The 9,671-nt window shown below is 45.4% G+C and overlaps 1 pseudogene; it reads left to right on the forward strand.

The window, feature by feature from the left end:
- The first annotated feature begins 3,471 nt into the window (after positions 1-3,471).
- Positions 3,472-8,844, forward strand: LOC128847401 (killer cell lectin-like receptor subfamily F member 1; annotated as a pseudogene).
- The last annotated feature ends 827 nt before the right edge of the window (positions 8,845-9,671 follow it).

A 9,671-nucleotide genomic window follows, 5' to 3' on the forward strand; every position in this document is an offset into this window, starting at 1 on the left:
TACAGGACAGTCTAATACAGAAACAAATGGAAGTGAAAAACCATATACTGCTATAGTTACGGGATGTACTGAAATGCAGATACTTGCTTTGTCCACTTTGGAACACAAAATGTTTTGGGTAATATCAGAAAACACTAAGGTTTTGGTACACTTGCTAAAGCAAAGAAAAAGATGACTAATACTTATCAGTATGAATGGATGCAGTATGTTTCTAGCATAGAAAGGTCAGACCTTTTAATTGGGGAAATTGTTGTTAAAATCGCACACCAACAGGCTCTGGAAGCAAAGATATGGAAAGTTAGCCCACTCCCCATATTGCACAGGGGATCCTTCTGGCTACTCCGGAACTCGAGCCAGTGGGCTGGGGAGGGAGGGAAGCTATTGGACACCAGAGGTTGTACCGAGTGGACTCCTCAAAAGTGGGTGTGCTTGTCCTTGCCTGTTGCTCCAGAGCCCTGTAGTAAAGACATTTCACTAGGATTGTGTATGTGGGATGAATTGAATAATGAGACCAAAGTACTATATAATGGACAATGTGTATGTGTTAATTCTTGGGAAGAAGTGTTTTGGAAGGATGGAAGCGTTAGCAGCCTTCCAATAGACAAATGTAAATGTAATGTAAGTACTGTGTTTACCAATAATCACATTTACTATTTGCCACAACCAAAGAAATCTCAGCTTACTGTAAGCACTGATTTAGCTGAGTTCTCTATCAATCTTGGCATTGAATGGCAGAAAGTTACCAATGTGAAAAACCAAACCATTCATATTATACATGCAAACCGGAAACATGTTAAGAATTGCCACTGCAGAAAGACAGATAACAGCTTACCATTGGTATAATGATTTTACAGGTTGGTCTCCCACTTCTAAAGGTATATTGTCAATTATGCTTCATCCATTGTTATTTGTGTTGGTATTATCCTGAATTTGCCTAATTGGAATAATATCTGTGTTGTTGGATAAAAAGAATGTTTGTTAAATTGCAACCACAAGCTCAAATTGCTTCTCAATATGTAGCTATGAAACAATTATATAAGATTTGATCCACACAAGAATTGTTCTTGAGGGGTCAAAAGGGGGATATGTAGGAGCAGGATTTTATAATTGTACTAATTGTACTATAAGAATTGATGTAAACTTTGATTTCATTCTGCCAGCCACCCTTTTTGAGTAATAGAAGGAATGACCATCTGAGACTGGGATCCTGTTTCCAATATGCATTACAATTAGGACCTGTTATAAAGTTTAGTTAGTAAGAGACAGGATTTTGTATTGTGTCTATGATAAATAGATTAGAGAAATGTTGAAGGCCTGAAGCCCCAATGTAAATTGTTTTAGTTATAGATTTAGCAAGGCTTGATTTACAATGTATTCTGCTGAATATAAAATACTGCTGTCTGTATACCTTTGAAGGTTTCTGTAAGAGATTGTTTGTGTGAATGAGGAATGGATGCATCAGGAAAAGATAAGGTGTGAAAGCCATCACAAATCTCCAGATGGTCAAGAAAAAGTGAGAGACTTGGAGAGACCAGGAGACAATCAGAAAACATCCATTGTATCGGATGCCAAACATGTTAGCAGCATTGACGACCTCAGAGGTGAGGCAGGCACCCCCGAAGGTGAGACAACAAATAGGAGATAACGATGGGAAGCCCGACAATAACCATCAAATGATAACAGCAGAAAACCCCAAGATTAACACCACTTAAGGACTAATGATTACAGGATGACATTGCAAAATGCATGGACTCAAATGGGAATTTACAACTATCAAGCTGGGGTGTTTTGCCATGGAACTCTGGGTTCAGTCCTGCAAAGCCTCGGAGCATCGGATCGCGACCGACAGAGCCCAGCTCCTCACTCGTGCTCCATCTAACTGGCCATTAGATTGACTCAAGCTACAACAGACTGGTAACTATAAACATCAACTGGCAGGACGTGTGTGTGTGTGTGTGTGTGTGTGTGTGTGTGTGTGTGTGTGTGTGTGTGTGTGTGTGTGTGTGTGTGTGTGTGTGTGTGTGTGTGTGTGTGTGTGTGACTGAAAAGCATATGCTAACTGTTGTATTTTCAATAAATGCGGCGTATTTGCCTTTTCCCCCTGAAAAGATCCTGTATGCTTTGTATAGCATAATATCCGCTTCCCCCTCCCTTTCCTGTTGATAGCTGCCAAGGGAATGCTGGGAAATGTAGTTCCTTCCCTGCTCCAGGACTGGCTCTATAGGCAGGGAACTGGCCAAGGAACTACAGTCCCTAGGGCACCTTGGGTTCTCAGTTCCCATGCTGGATCCCTGCTGCTCCGAGGCTCACTTTCAGGGCCTCCACTTCTGCAGCGCTGCAACACCTGTTGGGCACCACTAGATGCAGGCTCCCATTTTGAAATCACCTACTGATGACTTCTCTTTGAGTACGGCATATCAACTGCTTTTGCACCCACCTTACAAGTATATTTCATGTAGACCCCATTTCCCCAGTTTGCTTATGAGACTGTCATGTGGAACTTTGTCAAAAGCCTTCTAAAATCAAGATATATCATGTCCACTGCTTTCCCCCCTAGATCCACTAGGCCAGTAGCCCTGTCAAAGAAGGAAATTAGGTTGGTTTGCCACGATTTATTCTTTACAAATCCACAGTGGCTATTCCTTATAACCCTATTGTCCTGTCGGTCTTTACAAACTGATTGTTTAATCATTTGTTCTGGTATCGAAGTTAGTCTGAGTGGTCTATAATTCTCCAGGTCCTCTTTGTTCCCCTTTTTGAAGATAGGAGCTATTTTTGTTCTCTGGGACCCCACCTGTCCTCCACTATCAGAGACAGGATACTGGGCTAGATGGGTCATTGGTCTGACCCAATAAGGCAGCTCTTATGTCTGTAACCCTTTTACCTCAGTGCCTATTGCAAGTGCAGGAACGGGGTAAATGAGAATCAGGCCTTTTGCCTGCAATGGCAATTTTCTTAGACTCTCCCGTTACCTGTGGTTCATCTTCTCCAGTGGGGAGCATTAATGGGGCCCGGTTTCCACTGTGTTATCCAGCCCAGCTCAATGGGTCTGATTTCCTGTTGCCTAGCAGCCATTGACCCCAGTGGGAAAACAAGTGCAGAATGCTCCTAAATACAGCAGCTAGCTTTTTTTGGTCCAATTTTTTTTTTTAAATTGAATATAATTTTCATTTTTGACAAAGACTTTCGCTAAACATTTTTTAAATTTTCTGAGGGGGTTTTAACTAAAAATTTGAAAATATTTTTCCCATTTTCTTCCCCTTTTTTTCCTTCCATCAGCCCTTTTTCATGGCAAAATGGGAAAACAGAGGAGGGAAAAAAGAAGGGGGAAGGGAGACAGACGTAAAAAACTAGATTTTTTTTTGGTATTTAATTGAAAAAAATAATTAAAAAAAAAAAAAGCACAGACAATAGGATTGTATTTACTAGCTCTGCTACCAGAGCAGATGGTGGCATTCTGCACTAGCGTGAATGACACCACAAGGTGCAGGACAATGGGGAACCGGGTCCAAATTCACTCCTCTTCTCTCTTCCCTGCCCTCTGTGCTATGGAACGTGACCTAGTCCTTAGAGCTTCCTTACGTGCCGTGTCCTAACCTCCCTCTGCACTGATGCTGTTTGGAAGGTTTCCAGGCCGGACAGGCCAGTTGCAGCGCAGAATTCGACGTTTGGCAGGCGGCCTTCGTGTCTCGTCTCAAGCAGAGTCTGTGTGACCCAGCCAGGAACGGCCCAGCAGGTAACCTCAGCTCAGCCTGTCTCTGAACTGATTTCAATGCCGGGCTCGGAGTCTGGGAAACACCCGAGCTGGGGACTCTTGGGAGCCGGGGGGAGGTGGAATGACTATGGACATTCAACATCTGCTGGAAAAGCTCACTGCTCACATGCCGGAATGGGACACAAGAGACCTGGGTAAAACACCTGGCTCTGTCCTAGACTCCCTGTCCGAGCCTGGGCAAATCACTGCATCTCTCGGGTCTCAGTTTCCCCATCTGTACAATAGGGATAATGATCCTTCCTTTGGATGTTTTCTCTATTTAGACTGAGCTTTTGGGGTGGAGACTGTCTGTCACTATGTCCATTATAGTAGCACACAGAGGCCCAGACAATCCCTGGCCCTGCTGAGATCAGGGACCCGTTGTGCCAGGTGCTGCATAGACACACTAGGAGAGACAGTCCCAGCCTGGCAGAGTTTGCAACCTAGGAACCAGAGGGGAAGTGACTTGCCCAAGGTCACCCAGAAGCTCAGTGGCAGAACCAGGAAAGACCCCAGATCTCTTGAGTAGCAGTCCAGCTCACCTATCTCCTAGGTAAAGGCAGCGTGGCCTTTAGGTGTTACTCAATGCAGATAACAATAATACCCTTTGGGGTGGGGACTGTCTTCTAGTGACAGTTTGTTTAGTGCCCAGCACAGGCTACTGCAATACAACTAACCAATGCAATAATAATACACACTAATATGCTATATTCAGCAGAGACCTGCAACATACCCAGACCTACCAGTGCAGTGTTCACCTGTGTTAATGGCAGCAGTGACCTCTAGTGGTTATATGAGGTAGTTCTCCATACAGAGCACCCAGTGCTGTAATTAGAACCAGGGAATTTTCATCTGAGTCTGCCTGTTTGCAAATGCTCAGATATTCACCTTCCAGGATCAAACTTCCTTTGCTTGGTCTGTGACCAAAATTTATTATATCATACAGGGTCGGTGGGTGAAGGGAGTTTGAGTGAAATCCCTTCAGCTCTTTCTGAGTTGAGAAAAGAGGGGGAAAATAAACTTTTCCCCCACCATGTCAAAATCAGATGGAAATTTTTGACCCGGGTTGCTCTAGGGTCAGATCCTGAGCTGGTGTAAATTGATGTGCTCCATGCTGACCTACACCATCTGGGAATCTGGCCCCTAGCACCCACTGAGGGCTAGGGCTTTTGACTGTCTGAAAAAAAATTATATTGGCTTTATGTGAGTTCACAGACATCTCTGTTTCTTCTTCCAGGGGGCGCCAGGTGCAAACTCTGCCCCAAGGACTGGTGGGCTCACCGGGAAAAGTGCTACTGGGATTCTGGAACGAGAGCTGGAAAGGCTGTGAATTGAGGAATTCACAAATGCGTGATCCAGGACCAAGAGGAGATGGTAAAGTGAAATACACAAGGCCAGTTCCCCAGCTGGCGTGAATCAATGTAGTGCCACTAATTTTTTACTCCTTTACCACTCAGCAACTCTCAGGGAAACGGGTCTATTCTTCAGTACCACTGAAACTCTCCAGTGAGAGGGTGTCATGCAGTGTGCTGGCCCCATTGGGACAGAATCCATTTTCCTTGCATGTTTTGAGTCTCTGAGAGATCTCCTGGTGAAATGGGAGGGGACTGTGTGTCTCTATATGTAGGGGGTTTAAGACCGTGTGAGAGTCACCCAGATGCTTGCCTTACACTCCCCAGGATTTCATAAACACTATCACCGATTGTGCAAACAACGTCTGCATCAGCCTGAACAACACGTCCCACACCAGGAACTGGACCTGGGTGGACGGCTCCCCTTTAAATCAAACACTGTGAGTGTTGCCTGAGAATTCACTGTGACTAAGATACATTTTTCCTCTGCATTTGTAGATTTGTTAAGAAGGAACAATCAGTTGCACACACACGAAATGGGAAATGACTGCCTAGGAAGGACAACTGCGGAAAGGGATCTGGGGGATCATGGTGGATCACAAGCTAAATATGAGTCAACAGTGTAACACTGTTTCAAAAAAAGAGAACATCCTTCTGGGATGTATTAGCGGATTGTTGAAAGCAACACATGAGAAGTAATTCTTCCGCTTGACTCCACGCTGATTAGGCCTCAACTGGAGTATTGTGTCGAGTTCTGGGTGCCACATTTCAGGAAAGATGTGGACAAATTGGAGACAGTCTAGAGAAGGGCATCATTAAAGGTCTAGAAAACATGACCTATGAGGGAGTATTGAAAATATTGGGTTTGTTTAGTCTGGAGAAGAGAAGAGTGAGAGGGGACATAACAGTTTTCAAGTATATAAAATATTGTTACAAGGAGGTGGGAGAACAATTGTTCTCCTTTACCTCTGAGGATAGGACAAGAAGCAATGGGCTTAAATGTCAGCAAGTGACGTTTTGGTTGGACATTATGAAAAACTTCCTAACTGTCAGGGTGGTTAAGCACTGGAATAAATTGCCTAGGGAGGTTGTGGAGACTTTGTCATTGGAGGTTTTTAAGAGCAGGTCAGACAAACACCTGTCAGGGATGGTCTAGATGATACTTAGTCCTGCCATGAGTGCAGGGGACTGGACTAGATGACCTCTCGAGGTCCCTTCCAGTCCTATGGTTCTATGATTTGCTCATTCTGAAGCTTTGCACATTTGGGCTCAGATTCCAAAGAGCTGAAGTGCAGGGCTGTGCATGTTTGGACAGGAATCTCTTCTAGCATCCCAGCAGTGGCTCAGGGTTCATGGGCGACTTGGTCATCGCTGCGATTCAAATGTTCTTAATGCAACCATCTGCTCTGCAACTAGGCTATAAATCAGGCCTTTGTTTCTCCTTTGGCTCCTTCTGATTCCAGGGCCTTGGATTAGACCATCTGGGTTCTAGTCCCAGCTCTGGGGGACAGCATGTTCTGATAATAAAACAAGGAGAGGATTAGGAATCTCTTCATCCCATTGGGCCTCAGTTTCCCCATCTTCATAGATTCCAAGGCCAGAAGGGACCAGTGTGATCATATAATCTGACCTGCTATATAAACACAGGCCTCAGAACTGCCCCCAAAATAAACCTCAGAGCAGATATTTTAGAAACACATCCACTCAATGTAAAAATGGTCAGAGATGGAGAATCCACCAAGAACCTTGGGTTATTCTACCAGTGGTTAATTACCCTCACTGTTAACAAATTTATGCCTTATTTCCAGTTTAAATTTGTCTCGCTTCAACTTCAAGCCACTGGGTTGTGTTAGACCTTCCTCTGCTAGATTGAAGAGCCCGTTATTACATTTGTTCCCCATGTAGGTATCAAGTCACCTCTTCCCCTTCTCTTTGTTTAGCTGAAGAGAGAGCAGTGTAGCCTTTTATTTTATTTCAAGTGAGTTTTGTAATGTGGTGTTACACCACTGTGCGTTCCGATGTCCCTACAGTTTCAAGCTTAATGGAGTAAGCTCTGCTTCTCGCTGCAGATTTAGAGTCTCTAGGAATGAACAAAGACTAAGGGTAGTGACCACACAGACATTTACCAGTACAAAGTCTATCTGTTTTACAAGTTTTATTAAGGTTATGAATACCCCTGCATATAGAAATCCCACACAGACATATGCACAAGTTACAAATATACGCACAACCTTAACGGTAGTGTTAGGGTCTGATGGGTCTCGCATGGATTGCCCATCAATAGAGAGATGGTTCCTGCTGGACTTTCCCATAGGGAGCTCAGTTTCCCCACTCTGGGCATCCTCTTTACAATGTGATTCGGTCTATACCTACATTCTGCACATGTCCATGCATGTAGTGTCAACCCTCTTTTTCCTTATTGGTCTGATGTCACCTAGAAACTTACAGTACCCCGATTTCTATAGGTCGTGTAGGTTCTCTTTATTCTCATTAGCATTAATACACAACCCGTGTCCTGTGATGAAGGCACATGTTGGAAACAGATGCGCCTTTACAGCATTTTTATGATTTAAAATTAATCTTCTGGCTAGATTTTCACAATATCACCACTTGGTACCTCTTTTCCCATAATCTTAGGGCATCAGGTTATTCTTTGGTCACTTGCTTATATCAGTATTTCTTAGCTCCAACAGCTAAGCTAAAATCTTGCCGGCCTCAGCCTGCAGCCTTGTGTTTCAGACCTCGTTACTTAGATACCGAATACATAATTACCCCTTCCAACTACTAATCATTCTTATACTTCTATTATCCTACCACTTAACTCTATTGAGCATACAATGATTATATACGGCGTAACCTGCTAGTTGATAATAACCATACAAGAAATGAGCAATAAACTAACACTATTGGCTAGAGAAGCTTTATAATGATCAACGAAAGGAGCTCAAACTTTCATTGAATTCAATGGGAGTTAGGAGCCGAAATACCTTTGTGGATCTGGGCGTTGGTGGTGTTAAATCGGCAGTGAGCGAGAGAGGAATCGGCCACAAGAAGAGAGCAGAGGTGGAATGATCCTGGCAAAGCTCCCAGTGACTTCAAGGGGGGCCAGGATCTCCCCGGAGACTTGTGGGGCCTGAATAATGGGGAGTGGTTATCAGAATGGGGGAAGACGGATGCCGAGACACCCTAGCTCAGTTCATGTCCTGGGAGGTTTTGCTGTGATGGCTGACAGCCTGGGGACTGAACTGGGGACCTCTGGAGCTAAAAAAGCAAGAGCTGCTACCACTTGAGATAAGGAACCATCCCATGAGATTAGTAGAGGCACTCAGCCCTGGGTTACACTGTCATCAAGGCCCCCCCATCCCAGCAGCCCATCACTGCGAGAGGAGGGTCTCTCTAATCCATCTATCACCACCTTTCTCCTTCGCTCTGCAGGTTCCGGGTCTCAGGCCCTGTTGCCTCCAACAACTGTGGGGTGTTAAAGGGGAACCGGATCAACTCGGAAACCTGCAGCGCCGAATTCAAGTGGATTTGCCAGAAAGACGCTGTCGTGGTGTGAGGCAAATGAGAACGTCAGTGCCCAGGAGAGCGCTCCTGCCCCATGAGGATGAATTCGAAGGGCTTTATATAGAGACGCTGTCCTCTTTCTCTAAGCTGATGTGGAGCAACAGTTGCAAAATAAGGGAATTTGAGTCCTTCATCTAGTCCCTTTGTTCCCTAGTGCTGCTGGGAGCAGAGCACAAGGGGGGGAAGGGGGGGGGAATCAATGTTAGCCCAGTGGGTAGAGAGGAAAGCAGGAAAGGTATATTCTATTCCTGACTTGGCCACATGTGACCTGGAGCCTCCGTGCCTCAGTTTCCCCACCTATAAAATGGGGTAATGATACTGAACTCTGTGAAGTGCTTTGAAATCTATAGGGGCAAAATGATTAGGTGGGAGTCCCGAGCTCGCATGCCTTAGGACGAGCAAAGGACGGTGGACGTACTGGGTGCGTCTACACCACGTCTGGGAGCAAGTGCCCCAGAGAGGGTCCACAGACTCATGCTAAAAGGAGCTGTGTAGATGTTGCGGCTTGGGCCGGAGCTTGGGCTCTCGAAGGCTGGAGCTGCGCCATCAATGCGGCTATTTTTAGCACGCCAGCGCAAGCTCTGCTAGCGCAAGTCTGTGCCCCCGGGCTGTGAGGCTCGCTCCCTGCTGCGGTGTGGATGTACCCAGAGGAAGCGCCCGCCCTGGCCCTGCTCCCTGGCAGGAGCGCTGAGGGGAGTGAGGGGGACTGCAGGCGGAAGGGGTGGGGAGGGGCCCCCACAGCCCCACTAATCCCTAATTTGCCTCTGTTTGAGGGGACTGGAGGAATGCAAGAAGTCGCTGGTGCCCAACCTACACAAGCTGTGAAGGGCACGACGGCCGCAGTAGCCGTATAACCATATAGATTAAAAACAGTCTCACTCCTTAACCCAGGAGCTCTAGCAAAGCTTGGCAGTATTCAGTGGTTGTAATTTCCATGCATAACATCAGTTTAGTTTTAAGCATTTTTTCTATTTGTGTCCATTTAAATGTTCATATTT

The sequence above is a fragment of the Malaclemys terrapin genome, chromosome 13, assembly GCF_027887155.1.
Source record: "Malaclemys terrapin pileata isolate rMalTer1 chromosome 13, rMalTer1.hap1, whole genome shotgun sequence".
NCBI lineage: Eukaryota > Metazoa > Chordata > Testudines > Emydidae > Malaclemys > Malaclemys terrapin.